Source organism: Lissotriton vulgaris, chromosome 6 (genome assembly GCF_964263255.1).
Source record: "Lissotriton vulgaris chromosome 6, aLisVul1.2, whole genome shotgun sequence".
In the NCBI taxonomy this organism is placed as follows: Eukaryota; Metazoa; Chordata; class Amphibia; order Caudata; family Salamandridae; genus Lissotriton; species Lissotriton vulgaris.
The window spans coordinates 1,797,325,127-1,797,346,927 of NC_141694.1; the positions used below are offsets into that span (position 1 = coordinate 1,797,325,127).

The 21,801-nt window shown below is 42.9% G+C and overlaps 1 long non-coding RNA gene across 1 annotated transcript; it reads right to left on the reverse strand.

The window, feature by feature from the left end:
• Positions 1–7,284: 7,284 nt before the first annotated feature.
• On the reverse strand, positions 7,285–21,553 carry LOC147709512 (uncharacterized). The gene is made up of 2 exons (XR_015296699.1): positions 21,439–21,553; positions 7,285–10,277 (listed from the first exon to the last, which is right to left on the reverse strand). It is a non-coding gene; the product is annotated as an uncharacterized LOC147709512 (long non-coding RNA).
• Positions 21,554–21,801: the final 248 nt, after the last annotated feature.

The following is a 21,801-nucleotide window of genomic DNA, read 5'->3' on the forward strand; positions in this document are numbered from 1 at the left end:
ACATGCCTGTCTACAAAGTTCAAAGCAGTTCAGGCTGAACTGTTCCCATGAGCAACAGGGTGTAGACTGATTTGCATATGGATGGGATTAAACTGGGGGGCACAGTGACCAAAAGAACAATGGATTAAACCTAGATCTGTGACTGGGGGTGAATGTTTGACAATGTTTAGCATTCCGTCCATTATCTTTTTGTGTTGCTACAGTTGCTCTAAGTGCACCATGGTATGCCCAGATGTGGATCTGTACTTGCTGTGCCACTGGATTCAAGCTAGCCTGGCTGATGACGGGTCACACCTTAAAACTGATACTAGGATGATTTCATCACAAGACCAGAGGCTACATTATGCATACAACTTTAATGCAGATCCCAGCAGCCGCATCACAATGGAAAGTTCCAAATAGAACAAAGGCAACAGCTAAAAGCCATGAGCCAACAACATACAGCCTCTTTTAAATGCGTCTCCCAAGCAGATAAGTCTATCTTTACTCTTCTTATCATCTCTGTTTATTGATCTCTTTGAGAGTTTTAGTCATTGATTTACTGTATTTTGGGGTTCTGTAGACTTTAGTATGAGTCTGTTCTTATGGTGTGGCGCTTTCCTTCCCCCATAATCCCACACCCCTTTCCACTACCAATTTCCAATCTATGGAAATTCCCTCATTGCAACCCCCCCCCGCGCGATTGTGTGGTGTCTAATGACTTTGATTTGTGGTGTCTAATGACTTTGATTTAATCTTTGCCGATTACTCTCCTTTGAATCCTTAAATTGATAATCCTCGTTCCCTTTCTACCTGTGTAAACCGTGCTTAGCACGTCTTCCCTGGCGATATACATTGTTCTAATAATTTTGGTAAGTATCCTTATTTTCCTAACCTTTAGTTTTCTTCGTTTCTTTTCCGCTTTCCCTCGCGCTCAGCAACGCGAGTCTCTGCCGTATTCAAGGAATGACCCTTAGCAACAGCGACGCCGCGTCGTCGGGTTGCTAAGGGCACTTCCTTTATTTCGCACGCGTCCACGAAGCTTCGGGGCGTTTCTATAGCAACCCCGCACGCGTCCACGAAGCTTCAGGGCATTTCTATAGCAACCCCTCTTCCCTGCTAACGCTCGTCTTCACCGGCAAGCGACGGCTGTTGCCTTCAAGCGTTTAACTATCTGATTAAAATCCTCGCTATTTGAGCATTTTCAACTTGATTCAAAGCAAGGACTCTTTCAATCCTGATCTTTAAAATTGACACATTACTGATCTTTAAAATTGACACATTACTATATTAAGCAATGTCCAGCTCTGGCTCTGAAGAGGCTTCTGCCCCCTGTCAGGAGGTCTCCACTGATAAATTCAAGAAATTACTCCAATCTGAGGGGAGATTGTCCCTGAATGAACCTCCTTCTACTGTTATAAGTTCTAAACGTCCCATTCAACAAAATGACACAGTCTCTGGCAAAAGACTAATAAAGAACAACAATATTAATATGAGCATGGGAGGTCTTAGCACCTCATCTATGGTTAGAGGTCCTAGTACCTCAAGGAATGAGGGAGGTCTTCGCACCTCAACTGGTTTGGGTGCCCTTGGCGGCACAAAGAATAACGGTGCCCGAAGCGACACACATTTTAGGAATGCTCACTACGACGACGATCGTGACTCAGATGACTCTGAATTTATAGACGAATATGTTCTCGATCTTAATGACCAAGACCATGACTTTGGGGATGGTCTAGATAATACGGACTCATCCAGTAAAGATGTTATATGTAACCCTTTGGGTGAGGAGATGCTTTCCCCTCAAAACTTAAGACATCCACGAAGCTCTGAGTGGTACCCTCAAGAACATGTTTCCAAGTTTGTTAAAAAATGGATTAGATATCCCTTGGAGAGGGAAACTCGTAACATCTTGAGAGCAGAATGTTCCAGACCCTCGGTTGGGGATAAGACATGTTACACCCCAAATCTTGATCCTGACTTGATCAAATTCCTTTTTAAATTGGGACGTGACCCAAGGAAGGGTATCGAAAAATCCTTTAAAACTTGTCAGGATTGTCTTCTCGACGTCCTTGGCCCTCTCACAAGAATCCTCAACTCTGCAGAGGAGTCCCATCTAGAAGGGACCCACCTTGATACCGAGCTCATTAGAGGATGGAGCCAAAGAGCTATTATTCTCCTGGGAAATGCTAATACAAGCATTAATGCTGAGAGGCGTAGAGTGGTTCTCACTCGTATTAACCCTAAACTCGCCGATCTTGCTGATAAAGAGCCCTCTAATAGCCAAAAAGGACTTCTCTTTGGCGAAGATTTAATTAAATCCCTCGGCAAGTATGTTTCTACATTTACTGCCTTAGACAGAGCGCAACAAAACATGCGCAAGGTTTTTATTACTGGAAATGGCCTTTTTGGAAGGGCCGGAAGACGCGGCCAACCTTCCGGCCGTTTCTCTCAGAGGCCCAATTTCAGATCTCGTGGAGGTGGCAGAGGCTACCCTCAATACCAACAATATCAATATTCTAGTCCGCAATTCTACCCTCAAAGAGGCAGAGGACAACGTGGCAGAGGATTCAGAACACGTGGGTCAAACACCCAAACCAACCCCTCAGGTGAGTGCTTCCCCTCTACCTTCCCTTTCTTTCCCCTCAAAGGTGGGCGGGAGACTGAAGTATTTTGTAAAAAATTGGGAATCCATCACTCAGGATCCTTGGGTTCTAAGCACTGTAAGGGGTTTTACGATAGATTTCGATCAAGAACCTACTCAGCTTTCTTTCCCAAAATGTATTCCAATGTCCCAGGTTCAACAAACCATAATAGAAGAGGAAATCTCTTCTATGATTCAAAAAGTTGCAATCTTGGAGGTCCCTATGGATCTCATAGGTTTTGTGAGCAACCTTTTTTTGGTCAAAAAGAAAGACAAGGGTTGGAGACCGGTTATAAACCTTCGCCAAGTAAACAGATTCATTTCCTACAGGCATTTCAAGATGGAGGGTATTCACCTCCTGAGAGATCTTCTCCTAGAAGGGGACTGGTTGGCCAAACTAGACCTCAAGGACGCCTATTTTACTATCCCCATGGCCAAAGTTCATCAACGTTTTCTCCAATTTCTTTGGAAAGGTCGATTGTACCAATTCCAAGCTCTACCATTTGGTCTCTCTTCCGCACCTTGGTGCTTCACGAAAGTGATGAGAGCCGTTGTTTCTCACCTAAGATCAAGGGGTGTTCGTCTAATTATCTACCTAGACGATATTCTAATTATGGCACAAGAAAAGTCACACCTAATTCGAGACCTGGATTTTACGATGAAACTCATAGAAAGTCTAGGTTTCATCATAAACAAGGAGAAGTCTCACTTGACTCCCTCAAAATCACTGGAGTTTCTGGGCTTCACAGTCGATACCACCCGTTGTCTCCTCCTTCTTCCTTCGAAGAAAATCTTAAAGATAAAGAAGCAAATAAAACATGCTCTAGGCAGACAGTCCCTCTCCCTCAGGGACTTAGCCAGGTTACTAGGTCTCCTCTCCTCTTCAATTCAAGCGATTTTTCCAGGGCCTCTCAATTATCGGGCTCTTCAGAGAGTCAAAGCAAGAGCCCTAAGATCAGGGCTTTGGTACGGAGATCAGATTTCTCTGGACTCAGATTGTCGTTCAGAATTAACTTGGTGGCTAGACAATCTGGAGGCTTGGAACGGCAAAGCCATTTTTGGCTCTTCTCCGGAATTTGTACTAGAATCGGACGCCAGCCTTCACGGCTGGGGTGCTTGCCTCTCGGATTTAAACACTGGAGGACTTTGGTCCCAAGAGGAATCTCTCCGTCACATAAACTATCTGGAGCTGACGGCCGGACTTTATGCTCTTATGAGCTTCAAAGATTCCCTTCAAGGAAGATCTGTCCTGTTGAAAATGGACAACATGTCGGCAGTGGCTTATATCAATCGTCTAGGAGGCACGAGATCTGCGGATCTCTCGGATCTAGCGAAGAAACTTTGGATGTTTTGTCTGGAGCACAAGATTGCTCTAAAAGCAGAATACCTTCCGGGCGCTGCCAACTCATCCGCGGATTGGAACTCCAGGTTCCTTATAGATTTCAGCGATTGGAAGCTGAACCCTCTTGTCTTCAGGACCTTGAACCACGTTTGGGGTCCTCTCGAGGTGGATCTCTTTGCAAGCAGACTCACCTCCCAACTTCCGGATTATTTCAGCTGGATGCCCGACCCGGGTGCTCGAGCATTCAACTCTTTCCTCCAGTCCTGGAAGGATGTTCGAGGATATGCCTTTCCCCCCTTTGCGATGATTCAGAGAGTCCTCCAGAAGGTGAGACAAGAACAATGTCTCCTCACCTTGATAACTCCCTTCTGGCCCCCCCAAGCTTGGTTTCCGACTGCTCTGGAACTAACTTGCAGCATTCCTTTTTTAATCCCGTCTCTGGAAGATCTTCTCACAGATTCAGACGGTCGAATTCATCCCCTTATTCTCAATCAGACTTTGTCCCTTCTTGCTTGGAAAGTGTCAGGAGATCTAACGAGATCTCAGGACTTTCGGACACGGCTTCAGTTCTCCTCAAGGAGTCTTGGGCCCCAGGCACACATTACAGATACAATAGAATCTGGAAACTGTGGGTTTGTTGGTGCATGGAAAGGGACCTGGATCCCTTGGAGGCTCCTATTGTTGACGTGACCAATTTTCCAGTCGAACAATTTGAAAGAGGACTTAGTTATAGATCCATTAATTGCTTTAGGTCCGCAATTTCTGCGGGACATACCCTCGTCAATGGCAAAACCATTGGGAAAAATTTATCATTTGTAGGGTTATGAAGAGTATTTGTCTCAAAAGACCCCCTAGACCCAAGTATGACATACTTTGGGATGTTAATTTGATTCTTCGTCTCTTTAGTAATTGGCCTTCTAATTCTCTCCTCAATAGGAAGTATCTTTCTATTAAACTCGCTACCCTTTTATGCCTAGTTTCCTGCAGAAGATCCTCAGATATCCGTTGTCTGGATATTTCCTATCGTTCTTACAATATTTTTGGCGTTAAATTTGAGATTCATAGTCGTACTAAAACCATGTCTGACTCCATATTTTATCCACGTTTTGATCTTCATCCTAAACTCTGTGTTGTCGAGTGCATGAAAGAATATGACCTTAGAATGTCCGAACTCCGTCCAGTTGGCGTCAATCAACTACTTATCTCTTTTGTTAAACCTCATAAGGGTATTAGTTCCCCTTCTATTGCTAGATGGATTAAAATCGCTATGAAACTAGCCGGAGTTGATCTATCAATATTTCAGGCTCATTCCATGAGAGGTGCTATGGCTAGCAAATCTCTTTGGTCTGGAGGTAAGTTGGATGATTTTTTGAAAGCTGCTGATTGGTCCAATGCAGGTACCTTCGCTCGTCATTATTGTAAACCCATCCAACACATGTCTGATGCTGTTCTAGGAAGCTTCCAACATGCATAATGTAGCCTCCGGTCTTGTGATGAAATTGCGATTCTCATATTTACATGACTAGAGAATCTGGATTTCATTAAAGACTCGGAGGCTGACATTATCCTTCCCTCCCTCCTCACGAGGCATTCAAATTATTATTGCTATATTTTTACTAGTATATTCTATTGTAATGTAATGTTACCTTGATTTATGACCTTTGAATTTGTTCTTTCTGATGTCTCTTGAGATCCTTTAGTCTAATTGCCTTTTTCTTTTCAGACAATGCCTGATTTGGACTTCGCCTTCTACGTCCTGTTTGACTTCTTCTTTTGGACCTTCTCCAGTCAAGTTATGCGATCTCCTTGTTCCGAAGACTCTACTTCAACATTTGAACTTTGAACTTTATCTTCTTGTCCTCATTTAAAAGAGGCGGTATGTTGTTGGCTCATGGTTTTTAGCTGTTGCCTTTGTTCTATTTGGAACTTTCCATTGTGATGCGGCTGCTGGGATCTGCATTAAAGTTGTATGCATAATGTCAGCCTCCGAGTCTTTAATGAAATCCAGATTCTCTTGTCATGTAAATATGAGAATCGCAATTGTTTCCGGTCCAGGGAGGACCTGGCCTGGCAGTTCGGGTTGGACTGTTCCCATGGGTAACAGGGTCAAGACTGATTTGCATATGGCTGGGTCCAAAATGGGGTGGTATGGTGAGCAACAAAAAGATGGATTAAACCAAGATCTGTAACTGGAGGTGAATATTTGACAATGTTCAGCATTCTGTCCATATTAGTTTTGTGTTGTTATGGTCTACAAAGTATGTCAGAAAAATGACAGAAGACAAGCAAGATTCTTCATCAAAATCACTTACTTCCAAAATATGAGTCAAAACGTAAGTCAAACGTTCGAGCACCACCAGCTTATGAACTGTGACCAGAAACTTTGAAAATGCAGACACCTTACAAGTCATTGATTCATTTACACTAGTGTAAGACTCTGAGAATTGTTTGGGAAGGTGATTTACGGAAAATGTTTGTACTCTTTTCTATGACTAGATACAGCGGTATTTCAGGACAGGCACAGGGGAATACACGTGGCTTTTAGGCAACTAAGCGAGGATGGAATACTGCATCACAAATGTAGCAGATGGCCGTTACCATATTACGTGTGCATTATACCATATGATACTTGTAATAAGACAGATGGGATTTCCATCCCGTTTTGACAGTTTTCCATCAATCAAACTCTAAATGCAGTTCTAAGTGATAAATTCTTTAAATGAACCTAATTGGATGCTCAGTAAATTATTTACCAGTATCTTAATTCCGCTGCAATTTCATTGCTGAATACAACAATTTTATAAGTAGTGTTGGAATTTGCATGTTGTTCCATTACAGATTTAAGGAGCTATATGTATGTGCTGATCAAAATGAAAAATGTAAAGTACCCTTTGCATCCCAGACAGACAGGGACACCTGTCTGCCATTCTTCGTGTAATGAGAGGTTCTAAACCTTTCTCCAATAGGACAGGCTTCGCTCATTCACATCTATGAGAGATGCAAGCGCATCATGATGATAGCGTTATTGACAACACTACTTTGGCTTTTAGCAGATGAACACTACAGAGATGAGGTACTCAGAGCTCTTATATGACAGTGCTCAATTTAAGTCATTTTCAGTCAAATATTGTATTTATCCGGTCCTTTCTGTGCTGAACTGAGCTGAGAGAAAGATGGCCACAAGCTGGAAAGGGTTGCAGTGAAAACTTGGGTATTGCCTCAGAACTTCGAAATTACCACTTCAAAAGGAAACATTTCAAAATTATTAAATACCTCTCAAACAGGAAAAGATCTGAAAATGTAATGAAATCAACAAAGGTTTGTGAATGGAATACTTTAATTTCTGAATAGGAACAACACTAGGTACATGGCAAAAGCCCCTTTCTAGGATGTGATCATCACCCTTCAGATCAAGATTAACTGAAATGTAGAGTACGGCTCCGAACACACTCTTCAGCCATCATTGTACCCAGGGCGAGGAAGGAAAACACAACCACAATAATACAACAGAAAGGAAAGACTGGGGTAGAAATAGGGAAGGCAAATGTCTACACAAAATTTCCTGTTTCAATGAGATGGATTGCAGGTTTTTTTCGGTACACTTTTCAAACATATCTTTACAGCAGAACATGTAAATCTAATATTCGTGCCAAGGTTGATAATGAATAAAGACATATTTAACTGACCACTGTTGCTATCATCTGCTTGGTGGCTTTGAGTGATAATGTTTTTGCGGAGGAAGACTGAGAATATTCTACGAATGCGGACCACATGCAGTGTTCTCCGTGAAGTAATGCTATATTAGTACCCCCAGGCATGTTCTTGAAAGCTTCCCACTGGCCCTTTTCGTTGCTGGAAATGGCAATATGTTGATATTGTGCTTGGAGTCTTCAGTTTCCGGAACAACTCTATAGCAAGATGTATCAACATTAGGGGGTATAGAGAAATGGTAAGTAAAACTAAGCAGGCCACTCCCACATGCATCTTAGGTGAATACGAGTCCTGTGACTTTAGACCTTAAGTATCAGGGCTTTGGCAGACTGCTTTGGTAATCCTGTACCATGAGTTTTTAACTTTAGTAATATATGCACATCTGTGTGAAAATATCTGCTTAAATTATTTGCCTGCTTAAGCATTTAATACTGTCTAATAAAATGGATTGAGCAGTACTACTTTCCCCATTTATAAAAGAACACATTGTGCGATTTGTACTTCTCCGGGTGATTCCAAGTCAGAAGAAGTCATTCTTAGAATTGCAGAGTTGACCTCTTTCTATACAGAACTTTATGCATATGTACAATTAGCCTCATTCTGTAAATACTGTGTTGAATTGATCTGAGTAAACTGTGCTTTGCTTTGTGCATTATTGATAACGATGTCGAACAGAAGAACCCATGCGGTCTTTACTGCCACAAAAATGTCACGTCCATCACAATGTCATTGTGCTGGCCATAGCTGCCGGCCTAGAACTATGCCTCACTGGATGATCGAATGACAATGGGACCGATTTGCAGCGGGTCGTGAATCTGCACTCCTACACGTACTATACCTTAGAGGTGCAGATTTAAGCATTTCCCCAATTTCCAAAACTCAGCTGCAGTGTGCCTGGAAAGCAGAGCCAGTTGCTGCTTTCCAGGTGTACTACTGAGTGATTTATGTGATCTTTTTAAAGGCTATAACTTTCAGAAATGTCAAACTTCCCCAAAAATATGGGATATTCTCTGCCCATGAAGGTATGTGTCTTATAGAATGCTGTGCAGATACTCAATGTTTCTATTAAATAAAAAAAAAGGCCATTTGAATACCATTGTTGAATAGAAAAAACACAGTACGCAACACTTTTCCAGTGAAATATAAGTTCATGGTGCAAATAATGTCATATACCCTGCCCATGTAGGCTTACAAACTGAGGTGGTGAGAGCATTAAACATCGCCATCAAGGGGGAGTTACACTCTAGTTAAATGCATGTTTCTTATACCTGTTCACCCTAGGTTTTGAGTAAACCAACAGTAATATTGCTGAAGCATTCCATGCCCTGCCCAACAAAACAACTTCGGTGGACTTGACAACACCATAAGCGTTTGATTGAAATGTCTTTATACTTCTGATTGAAACAGATCCAGCATTGTGCATATACAGTGACGTAGATTGATTTGGGAAATGTACTTTCCATTAGATAAAGTAGTAAAACATCCTAGTTAAGCTGACTATTCCTTCAGACTAGCCCCTAAAGTTTGAATAATGTCCGAAGCTTATCATACATGATGACAACGTTTAGTTAAAATCATCAATCTATAAATTATTTTCTTTAAGGCAGCAAGTAGGAAGTAAATAATGATGAAAGGACACCAAGCTATGTCAACAAATCAAGCCTGCTTCAAAAAAGTCAATAATCTATGCGGGTCACAGTACTTGTAAAAAAGAGCTAGAACCATTTCGAAATATGCACCAAATATGAACCATTTCTAGGACAACTGGAAAGCTAAGGATTTCTAGATTTTGAGTAACAGTACTTGCGTAGACTTTCAGGGACAAAAATGTTCCTCTAAGTGTGTGAACCATATCCAAGTGGTAAACATCGTACAGTCTGGACAAGCGCAAAATACTGATCTTCACAAAATTCAAGAAAACGACCAGTGCATATAGTTCATTTTCTTTTAAGTGAGGGTGTCCATTGTGCTGGTACTGAAGGCCAAAGTAAACATGAGTCACATATGACAAGTACAAAACAAGGGAAGCTGGGCACAGTGGAGTGTTGTAGACTATGCAACATACATTTGTTTTTCTTTACATGTTCATATCTCCATATCTTGAGTTTTCAAGAGAACTGAGGTTGTCAATCATGATGTTTGGACTTCCTTTACTGCTATGCTATAATTTAGTTCCTGCTAACCGTATATTTATGAACGTCAAAAGAGTAATATTCTGGTATGAAACATATCTCAATTGGTTTCAGAACTGACTACGTTGTTGAGAATGGAGTGTTACCATTACTTTTTTTAAATGTTAGTGGTTGTGGGCTTCTGCGGTACATTAACTCCCAATTAAATATTGTCTCAAATCTCCAAATGCACCGACCGGGACAGAACCCGTGAGATTGATCTGGCCTTCACACCATCACCTGAACACTCTAGCTTTCCAAAGTGGCTGCGTTCCTGTAAAATCACGATACATTCCATCCACAGGGGGGCGCAATGGAGACACTGCGAGTGGGGCAAATGGCGCTGTTCCCTTTGGGAGCCGTGGGCAGGGTCTCCCTTGGATTCCAGTCCGAGCTTTACAAGTTTTGTGCGTGGTTTGAGTTTGATAACCTACATTAAACAAAATGTTAAAAAAAAGCATTAAACAAAGGTTATAAAGATAATTTAATGAAACCAAGATTTAAATGGATAATTCAATACTTGCATTAAAAATAATAACAGCCAAAGATGTGCAAAACAAGAATGGGCCAGAGTTAAAAATATGTCATAACCCAGATAGTAAACACTTAATAGCCACAGCTTGTCATTTGTTGATAGACAGTTAATTCAATAAGAAAGTCAAAACACGTATCCTGAATTTCTTTCTCCTCAAACATATGTTTTTCTCCATATTCATCTGTCAAACTTTTGTCATCCTGTATTAATCTTGTGTGACGAGTGCTCACTTCCATTGACTTCCTTATTCCTCTCCGAGTCACAATAAAAATGTTTGCTAACAGGTATCCTATTGTTAGACTTCTTTTCTATGTTCTCTCAACTTATTACACGCCTACTTAAGACCATGCCCTTTGGGTTCCGTACGCGCAAGCCCATTGGTTCCTTTTGGTTCACTGTCTGGATGAGACTGACAACTTTTTCCTGCCTGATTCAGGTGGGCGGTTGGGGGGGGAGTTTTACCTCATCCTTAAATGTTTGTATTTTTTTGCATATTTTTGTTTTCCTCTGTGTTGTTTTTGATGATGTTCAAGTTCTACATTGCATTTTAACAAGCTTGTACTTTTAGTCTTTGTCATATATACAGGGGCATAGCTACCAATAGTGCAGCAGATGCAGTGGAACCGGGGCCTAGGTGTGGGAGATGCTCACCGTACCCCAGTTTTAACAGTTTTTACTTCTCAACCATATTGTGGGGTGGTGAATTTTTCTTCTTCGCATTAGGCGCTATGGCGGTCTTCCCATGACACTGCATATGGTGCTTACAGAACCGCCTTCCTGTGCACTGATCTTAGTAGGGATTGTTCAAAGTGCTCGGTCTGCATCCACCTCCTAAGATGCTCATGAAAAAGATCCTGCCACCTGGACTTTCCCTTGGTTGAAGTAAACAAACTATTATCCTAAGAGAGGTGGACTTTTGAATTCACATCTAGGCATGTTACAAATAACTGTACATTGAACAGACTACAATAATTTGCTATTTGGATTTAATATTCTTATGAAGAAGACATTCACCTCCTGGTGCATGGCGCAGTCATGTTTCATCCTTTAGAAACTCGCACCACGTTTCTTCAGGCACATATTAGTGCAGAATTTAGATCACAGAAAATGTTTAGGAGTTTCCTTTGTTCGCAGCCACCGAGACCATATTTTCTCATTCATTCGGTGTTGTTGCAACACAAACATAAGCAAAATAGGAACAAAGTAATTCACTTGAAAGGTGCAAAACAAAAGTAGTCAATTTGTCATCATCATCAAAAACTGATATATTTCTTAAATTTGTCATGCCGTTTTTCAGACAATGTTGATGGGTTTAGACTATACCGCAGTGTTACATACTGTACATGTGATAATATCAGATGGAGGGTGCAATGGTCATACTAGGACGGAATTAAGGGGCTACATATATATTTGATCATGCTGAAGAAGTAAATACGTCATATATGTGACTATACCAAGAGAGATGAAGCAATGACTAGGCATTCATGGGCTGAACTGCGGTGCTAAATATTTGTCACGATACCAATCTAGGTAAAAAGTGAAGAAAAGAACGCCGCACTGCAGTTTTACATACATGTGATCATTCTGGAGCGATACCATTCAGAATATGCATTTCACTGTGCTACATATAAGTGGTCATGCTAATAGGATGAAGGAATGACCATACCAACTGAGCCGCAATGGTACACCTAAGTGATGATTCCAAAGCGGCCAAGGATCTGATGTGGAGCAAGAAAGAATTCTCGGACCACTATCAAGAAGTGATCCTTTTGGGGAGAGGCTATGGATTGCGTGTGTGTCGATTGCTCTCCAAGGAGGTTAGTTGGATGCCGTCTTGTATGGTGGTGGGAGTAGGAGAAGTGACAGTTTCACGGTCAAATAAACTACAAATCTATACTTCTCCAGATCTACTTAACTTGAAGATGTTTTGGTAGTCCACACTGTAGGTGCATTATTCCTGTAGCCTGATATACTGTCCGCAATTTTGAGACATACCTATGTGTTCAAGGCTTTCATGGGTGTTTGGGAATGTCCCACAAGGGTGGATTCATTGTCATGTGGCCTCCTCACTTTGATTGGTCTTCCTCCATCTCCATGTTTCTTATGCTTGAAGTTGGCTTTGATAAGTAGTTTAGGATATGGGGCTGGAGGAACTGTGCTGACCGGGAGACAAGATGTTCGCGAGTCTTCAGAGCTCCTGAGACACTCAAATCCTGGCCCACACGTGTGACCTGGGATGCAGAGAGATCGCAGCTGTTGGGGCCATTCATGGGAATTACAGAGCAGATACATAGGGTTTTATAGCAGCTTTTCAACGGTAGTGGTATGATCTGCACGCAGCTGTACTGGCACGCATTGGAAAGCCATGTCTGGCTAGGTCAGCGACAGGGCCGCATGGGGCAGCGTTGCAGTGGTGATATCAGGTTGCCCGCACTGCACTGCCACTGAGGAATTATAATGGAACAGATGATCAGACAGAAGGGTACCCTTTAGGGCTGTGCTCAGCCTGGGAGTGAGCTGGAGGAGTTTACCATATGCCTGGTAGCTGGCGAGTGCCTACTCTCAGGACATCAGGGGTGGGGCGGCAAAATTGCTATCACCGTCTTGCATAGAGGGAGAGGTTCCATTCTGATGGGGATATTTCCTGGCCCTCTGTAGCATCCCACAGGTCTACGAGGTTTTTTTTAACTGAATGGCTTCTCCGATTGGCCTAGTCTGACTACTGCAGTTATTGAATTCGCAACAAATAAGGCTATTTTAAAGCAGGGATGAATAGAATTAAGACTTTTTCATGTCCGATGGTGGATCTCAGAAAGCTGGCAGAAATGGGATATTGGTGGAAACTGGAGAGGATTTGCATTTACCAAGCAGCAAGCAGACCCTGTGCTGCTCTATAAATGTGCTTCATAAAGATATGACTGATAAAATATTCACTGTGGCCAATGGAGTAAAGAGTGTAGAGGGGAAACTGGGAAGTATGGCTGGCAGACTCTTAGTGCAGAGTATTCTGTGGAAATGACAGAAGGAAAAATAAAGGCGCTGGAAGGAGGGTCAATAGACACTAAGGAAGAGTTGAAAGAGAACAAGACCTTCAGAGTAAGTGCAGGGAGGCTACGAAAAAAGGTTAATGAAAAGATGGAGATGATGGACAATCTTGACTGCGGCTTCTCTAGGCACCTGCAGAAGTTACATTTAAGTCTTTATGATCTGCACTGCCTGCAGTCGCGCCTGAATTGATGAGCCTGCAACAAACAAAGACAGACAGCAAAGACACAGGTGGCACAATGATGTTTTCTGGGAATTCAATGTGAGGGAGAGAGAAAAATCTATAAGAGGCCATCTGTTAAAAAGGCGGTGTTGATATGGGACTAGCAACTTCTCCACTTCCCGGATTTAGACCCTACAACACTGTCTGGAAAAAGACACTGCTATACAAAAAAACACATGAGATGATTGTGAACGAACTTGTAGCGCCTGAGAATCCAGTAATATTGCATGTATGTGGAACATGATGGTAAAAGGTGTGTTGTTTTACAGGTTAAGTAGGCGAGAATCTTCTTTCATGCCTGATAAGCGCTGACTTTCTTTTTGGAGGGTCATTGGGATGTGCCTGGGATGTGGAATACGTTGGCCAGTCTGGCTTGAGGAAGCCTAGGCGTGCCATCTTACCGGAGGGGTTGAGGAGAAGAGGATATTTATCCTACATGGGTGGAGAAGGTTATAGGTTAAGTCCTTTTTACACATTCCCCTGTTCTCTTAAAGCCTTTGAACCTTAGTTTTACCTTCAGAGATTATTGTGTTGTGAAGGAATATAAACCATAGGTATTTTTTTACTGATTTCTCTGGAGTCGCACCACTAGCCTTGAAGTTTGTAGGTGGGAATTTGTGATTGTCCCATCTAATGACACACAGTTGAGTCTAGAAGAGAAGACCAGAGATTGGTAATTGGAAACCAAGTTCTGCAGGTTTTCAAAGCTTCCTCCTTACAATGTTTATCATATATTGGAGTTTGACCTTTACTCTTCGTTCATCTAGAGGCCGGTGAGCTCTTTCAAGGTTGGGGTTATGTGGCACAACTGCCTCGACTTACAACAAAGACTGGAGCCCTGGTTTGAACCCTCTGGAGTTCCTTGATCTCCTGTCTAAACTAAAGCAGTCAATATGATATCAGATCCCGGATTAGCAGAATCGAGTGCAATGCCTGCTGGAGTGAAAGGGCTCTCTACAGCATCTTCAGGTGAACGTTGATTTTACTTAGTGACAGGTGTCTGTGTCGTTAGGAAGAGAGGTCTTGGTCGCCCCAGACTGCCATGTTTTCACCTTCTCTGCTAGTATCTGAGAGGACTTTGTGGGTGGGTTGCAGCTGGGCTACCACACATCAGGGTCTTGGTTGTGGCACCGCTATAGCAAAGGTTATCTCTCATCTACTTGCAGATGTGCCTTATTCAGCTAGTGATTTACCTGTGCTATTCATTATGTACCCTATCCACAACTGGACCTTTTGTGCCAGCAAGATACACGTTGGAATTGCAGCTGGTGCTCTGCAATAATGTCCTCTTAATTGTCGCAACCCGAGGCTGAAGAGTTTAGGTGATTTAGAGGACACTTCATGGCATTATGTAACCAATTTTACTTTGTTGCCTCTAGTCTGATGATAAGGAAGGGAGACAGAGATTCTGGTGCTTGCTCACCAGATCCTATGTTGCTGATGAGTTGATGCTGTCCAGTATGGGTTGGGTCTCTGCTTCTAACATTCTACTGTAAACGTATATTATTGATTTACCTCGAAGTCCTATCACAGTCGGTTCCTGGTTGCTGCACAGGGCTATCTGTGGTGAATAAATTAGCCTCCCCTTCATAATGGTTTCCTGGTGTTTATTTACTACAACAGTTTAGTGATGAGTGGAAATTTACTCTGAGCTCTGATAGAGTGAGCTGACAGCCCTGGACTAGTCTGCAGTCCAGTGGATGGAAATGAAGATGTTTCACGACTCAATGTGGTCTTGGAGGAGACGTACAGCATCGCCATTAACGATCTTGCTTAAAGAGCGGAGCCTGAATCTGGGGCTGTAGCTCTCAATTTTGTCGGGGTTTGCTTTTGGCTTGTCAACAGTGTGGTTATCATTGCATTCTTAAGTAACATCAAGACCGACTCCCACTGAGAGGAGGTGTTTCTTAGCTCCACAATAACCGAGGCCAGAAGATCGGTGTGGTCTTCCGCTATGGTTGCCAGGCATGGGTGAGTCGGCAGGTTAGATGCTTTTATCTTGTCCTCTGCATGAAATCCTTAAATGAGTCTTACTAGTGTGCAGGTCAACAGGGATGTCTGAATATTGGGGAAGTAATCCCACCAAAGATTGTTTGTGGTTTTCTCAACTGTCGTCCTGTATTCTCACGATCTTTCCTAGGAGGAGGCCAAGAGATTAACGCACTGTTGAGGGGAAGAAAGTGCCGCAGCTTTGGCAGACTCCATTTTGGTCACTTCTTGTGCTGGTTTGCTTTTACGTCTGGTCCATTCATGAGAAACAGCAGCCCTGCCTATCCACGGAGACTGCCCAGTGATGTCCTCTCATGCGGAACCCAATGGGTCTTCTGATTCCAAGGCCATCGCTGTAGCAGTGGGCAGGCATTTGACAGCAAAGCGCCTAGAGATGGAAGCTACGTAAAGTAAGAGCAACTCCCTCTTCCACGTCAGGCATATCCCTGCAAAAGACTATGCGCGAAGCATCCCAGATGCAAAATTGCAGTGTGAGAAGCTTAAAAGCACAATGAGTTCAATATCATGGAAATTTATCCAGATTCTGGAGGTAGATGCTAAATCCGCAGGGGGTCCTAAATTGTTGAACTTCTTCCACTGCAATCCCTTGGGGAAAGTAGATGCGGCCAGTGGGTCCCCCACAGCCCTGACGTATTGAGAGAAAGCCCAACACTCTGTGACATACAGTGCTCTCCAAATATGAAGGGTGAGGGCTGCTTTCCTGGAAAATACAGCATGGCTTCATGCAGCCTTCTCTGTGGCCTTTGCTATTGCAAAGCAGTATTGACGAATATCCCTGTGTAAGGCAAAAAGCTCCCAGGACAATAAAACGAAAGATAGCTAGACACACACAGCTCGGGAATCAAGCAATCCTGCAGCCACTGCAGGCAGAAGCTGCGAGGATAGAGAGCGCATTGATCCGGCCGTGCACCGGCGCTGCGCGGGGCTTTGGGGGGCACGCGCAGACAGTATGTAATCAAACACCTCGTTAAATCCTCTGTCCAGGTTTTCTGCCCGGGAGCGAAAGGTCACACCGCGCAGTTCTGCATTAAAGTCGACAGGCAGCGCTGGGTATATTAACAGACCTTCACGGAATACCTGGGGGCAGGTGGTGACGTCATTGGAGGGGGAGCAGCTGAAATGGCTGCCTTGAAAGGAGGACCAGGCCTCACAGGCCTGGCAGCGGTTCTTCTTTCAGACACGAGGCTGCCTCGAATTTCAGGGAAAAGCGAACGGTGCATCGATCACGGCCTGGATATGGATTCCTAAGGTACCGGAGGAACTTTGCTCAAAGCTCTGCACCCTTCCAGCTTCGTATTGACAAGGGGGGTTATGTGAGCATATGTTCCTCCCTTCCGAGCAATCCATTTTAACAGATAGGATAATTCCTTATTATGACATAGCACAGGAGTCCAGATGTATTTGAGTGAAAGTGGTTATTTTTCGGGCATATAAAATCATAATAGTGAGTTAGCAGACAAAACAAAAGTTCTGCCTGATACTGTTACAAATTACATGGGTCCCGAGAGCAGTACCCGTATTCTCCAGTCAACCGTTCCCTGGAACAGCAGGACCCAGCATTTAAAGATTCAATGTTCTTGAGACCCGTTTAAGCGAGGCTAGTCTGGCTGCCCTTGTGGAAGCCTGTTTTGTTTGGAGTCCATCTTGTATTGTTCAAGTCCTGTGATATTCAAAGATGGCAGGGCCCGCGAAATGTGCTCAAAACTCTAATAATAATAATAACCTCAGATACTAACGTACCGGGCTGAATATCTTGTAGCACAGGGCTTGCGCAAGGATACCTCTTGTAACATGCATTATCTTGTTAACCCAGCAACAGCCATCCTAAGCATTCTTAGCAATGACCATATATAGGGAGGACCAAGTGTCTGCATTTGACTAGACAGGTATTGCGCAAGTACTGTCTACCGACGCACAGGTAGCTGGCATGTGGAAATCACATGCCGCCATATTGGTTCACGCCTGTGGCACGTATCACATCTTTCCTCTGCTTAGTTATATGCCTAATGCTTGTGCAATTTCGTCCTGTCTGGTCAACAAAGCACTATGTATGTGTTCATGACAATGAAGAAATCACCTTGTTACTGTATTCTGATTGGATGTGAGTGTGTTTAACCCGTCTTTTGTGGTTTTCTTTATTAACCAGCAACAAGGGCTATCCAACACCCCTGAACCAGGGACAACTAATTATAGCAGCAAACAAATGGTTCAGGTGAACAATTACAACATAAATAAATTGCAAAGGAAAGGAAGAAAAAAGAAAAAGGAAGAAGCCTAGATACACATAAATGAATTTACAAAAGCAGTAAGAATTTATTATGCATGTAATTCATTTTTTATAAAAACAATCCAAGAAACATAAACGCTCAAGAGAAATGTTGGCAGAACAAAAAACACAATTCACATGCCAAACACGTGGCTAACAAACAAACATTATATCTACAAGGAACAAAAAGACAAGGTAATGTGTCCTTCTCAAATTATGGCCACAAAGGGGCGTCAACAGCGTTTCGACCGCTGGGTTACTATACGGTCATCATCAGGACAAGAATTTACTTGAGCAAAGGGAATTTTTGCCTAATATACAATCAGCCAATCGAAAATTGTAATGGCCCTTGAACAGACGTCCAGACTTTAGAGGATTCCGCGAGAGAAACAAAAATTAGCAGGTAGGTGTCTCAATACTGCCTCCAATTATCCGCAGACCCGTGGGTTCAGCAAGTGGCGTCTTGAAATTATGCTCACCGACATGTCCAATTAAATTGGCTCAACTCCAACAGTCACTCGCAGTAGCGGTGCTCCCAACCTGGCACTGTTTTTGTGGTTTTCTGGCACAAAAGACCCAGTGAAATTCTGCACTTTGTGCATCTTGCTATTCTCGCTTGGGTCTCCGTGATCATGTATAAATGGCGGTCTATGAAATGTGACAAGTTGTTTGTGTTTCTTTTATTTAGCTTCCACATTTCCCATAATGCAGACACAACATCTAGAACAAAACACTAATGGATATGGGACTGTGCCAGAAGGATTAGGAACACTGCGTCATCATTGATTATCAGAGGAAGGGATGTGGACCTAGATTTATCAAGCCGTTTGCGAATCGCAAAGGCCAAAATTAGCAGAATTTCGGCCTTTGCGAATCGCAAACGGTCTATTTGCATGTTTTGGCATGCATCAAAAATTTGCAAATTAAGGAATCACAAAAATGTGCGATTCCTTATTTTGCCATAGCATATAAGGAATCGCAATTTTGCGATTCCTTAAATGCTATGTATGTAGCATTTTTCAATTGCAAATTTTGGTTAAGAAATCGCAAATTAACACCAACTTGTAGTTGATGCTAATTTGCGAATTCTTTAAAAAATGCACAATGTGGCATTTTTGAAGGTGGCATGTGACGCACACACATACCCATAGGTCATGTATGTGCGCCATATGCACACACATGTACATTTCAGGGGTGCAGCAGGGTGTCCTTGAGACACCCCACACCCCTGCACCCTTGAAATTATTCTCAATTTGCGATTAGCAAATTGCGAATAGCAAATTGAGATAAATTTCACAATCATTCCTATGGGCCTCCTGGCCCATAGGAATGAATGGGAAATTATTCCTTAATTGCGAATTTGCAAATTGCGAATTCGCAAATAAGGAAGATTAAGAAATCTCTACAAAATAGCTATTTTTTACATCCACCCCATTTTGCGATTTCTAAATAGTGATCCCTTAAAAATCGCTATTAAGAAATCGCAAAATGGAATCTTGATACATCTGCCCCGTGGTATCCTGTTTTATCTTATATGGAGTCCAATTTGCATTGTTCACATCCTGTGATATTCAATGATGACAGGGCCTGTGAAATGTGATCAAAAGTCTATTAATAATAATAACCTCAGATACCAATGTACCTGAATTTTGTAATTCAGGGCTCGTGCAAGGACACCTCTCGGTACATGCATTTGAACTCCTGTGCTTTAGAACTCCCTTATGGCCATTGTTTTAAACTGCCAAACATTAAATAGTTGAGCAATGATAGAGGGGCTGGGATGCGGAAAGCATCACTAACGTCACATTGCACAGTTATCGGTGCAACTTCCTCGTCTCCCATCGCATAGGCACCAACATTTTATCTTATTAAGCGTTTTCAGACTTTTTTTTAAGTGGTTCAGATGTTTCACTTATTTCTAATTCATTGCTAAGAGCTTTTTCATAGAGCAGAAAGGCCCTCCCAGGCATCAGATTTTTAAATATACACCACCGCTGTCAAGTTGCCTGCTTTTTAATTCTATTCGCCGGCCTAACAGACAAAATGCATCTCTAGTCTTTAATGGAGTCACCCGCTTTTCAAACCTACATCACCTTCCAAAACCTTGACCGTAAAGGGATCACAGTCAATCACCAGACTTCAACGGCATTTCTGAGGCAAAAGGCAGACAGGTGTAATATGGAGATTATAAAATATATAGCAGATATACAAGTGAAAACACTCTTTAAGTAAAAAGCATGAATGATGAGGGGAGGTAGAGTGTTGGTGCAGTAGTTCAGAAACAGAAAACAAGCAGAGAGTAGCCCGAGTCCTACTTGTTAGTCTGTTCCAAGAAGTAAAAGAATCAATGTGCAAGCCTAGAGGAAGTAAGGTGCCTTGGGTCCCAGTTGGGTGATCACGAAAAGGCACAGCCTAGGAATGGGTGTTCAGTATGGTGTAGAGCAGCCCACAGTACTCATAGAAGCGGGGCATTAAAGATGGTTGGAGAGGTAATATGTTAGCAATCAATGAGAACTAGCTCTGGTTTAAATTGTTTATATGTCTGTGGGTGGAGGAAAACCATTAGGTTTTATGAAGGCCCTCACCCACCAACCTAGTTGGTGGCATGCTTCATAATCGGGCCCCACCCGAGGTACCGAGTGTACCTCAGGTGTGGTTTGACGCCAGATTACTGCAGAGCGGGTTTTTTTGGTTCGTGAGAGTGCTGTGAGTGTGCTCTGAGTGAGGTTTAAAATACTGTCCTGGGTGTCCTAAAGACTGTTTTAATGGTGGGCCCCAGGCAGTCAATAAAAACAAAGGCTATCGGACGGGCACCGTAGGCTTATGGCCTCCGACGTCCTGTGCGGTCAACTAGTTTCAGCCAGGTCTTTTCTTCTACTGGCTTTCGTCAGGACCTTATATGTGTAGGGTGTTACAGGGGTTAGTATGAGTTTGTCAGTGCCCTGTGTGTAAAGCACATGCTACGGTGCTTATATGTGCAAGAGGTATTTCCTCTCGAGTTGTACACCTGATTTTAGCGAACAACTCAGCATGGAGCTCAGCCGGGGGCCGGGACCATGTGCACTTGCGCAATGTCGCTGGGCCCGCAATGAACCTGTTGTCCAGGCAGAGGCAATATACCACTATAACTGGAGAAGACTTTAAATGTCATCCAATGTCATTATTCGGCTATTAATCAATCAATCAATCAGAGGTTTGTATAGCGCAGCTACTCACCTGTGAAGGTCTCAAGGCGCTATGATTCTCATGTTATCACTCCTTCAGTGCTTGTTACCCAGATCCTACCACACCACTAAACACCAGTTGATTAATCAGAGTAACATCAGACATGTGATGTGATGGAGACACTGCCCAGAGACTCTCAGTGCTGAAGCCCAAGGGTTGGGCTTCAGCAACTCTACAAAATGAGTTGTTTTGTGAAATGTTTGAGTGAGGATATAAGAATCAGTGACCACATTTTCAAATGGTGGGTAAACTCACAGCGAAATCTCACTGGACGCAGTGATACTCACAGTTGTTGTGGTAGCGGATACCCCTCCCGGTTCTTCACAGGTAGCACAAAGTATGGAACCTGGGGCACGGTGCCGGTCTTATCTCGGTAATACTCGCGGTGTTTTTGAGTGAGCTGCAACAGAAACAGAGTTGAAACACGTCAATCGTATAAGGACCTTTGGTGCTGAGATAGACAAGCCGAGGCAACATCGAGGACCTTCACCCTCAACGCTGGTCCAATATATTTGAGAACAATTCTATAATATTGGTGGATAAGAGAACTTAGTAAATAGCTTCTGTTCTTCCTATTCTTTATTTCTAGGTATTGGGAAAGCCCTGTGTCCAATGTTTTTGTTTCATGGTCTCAAATTCTTTCTGAGCAG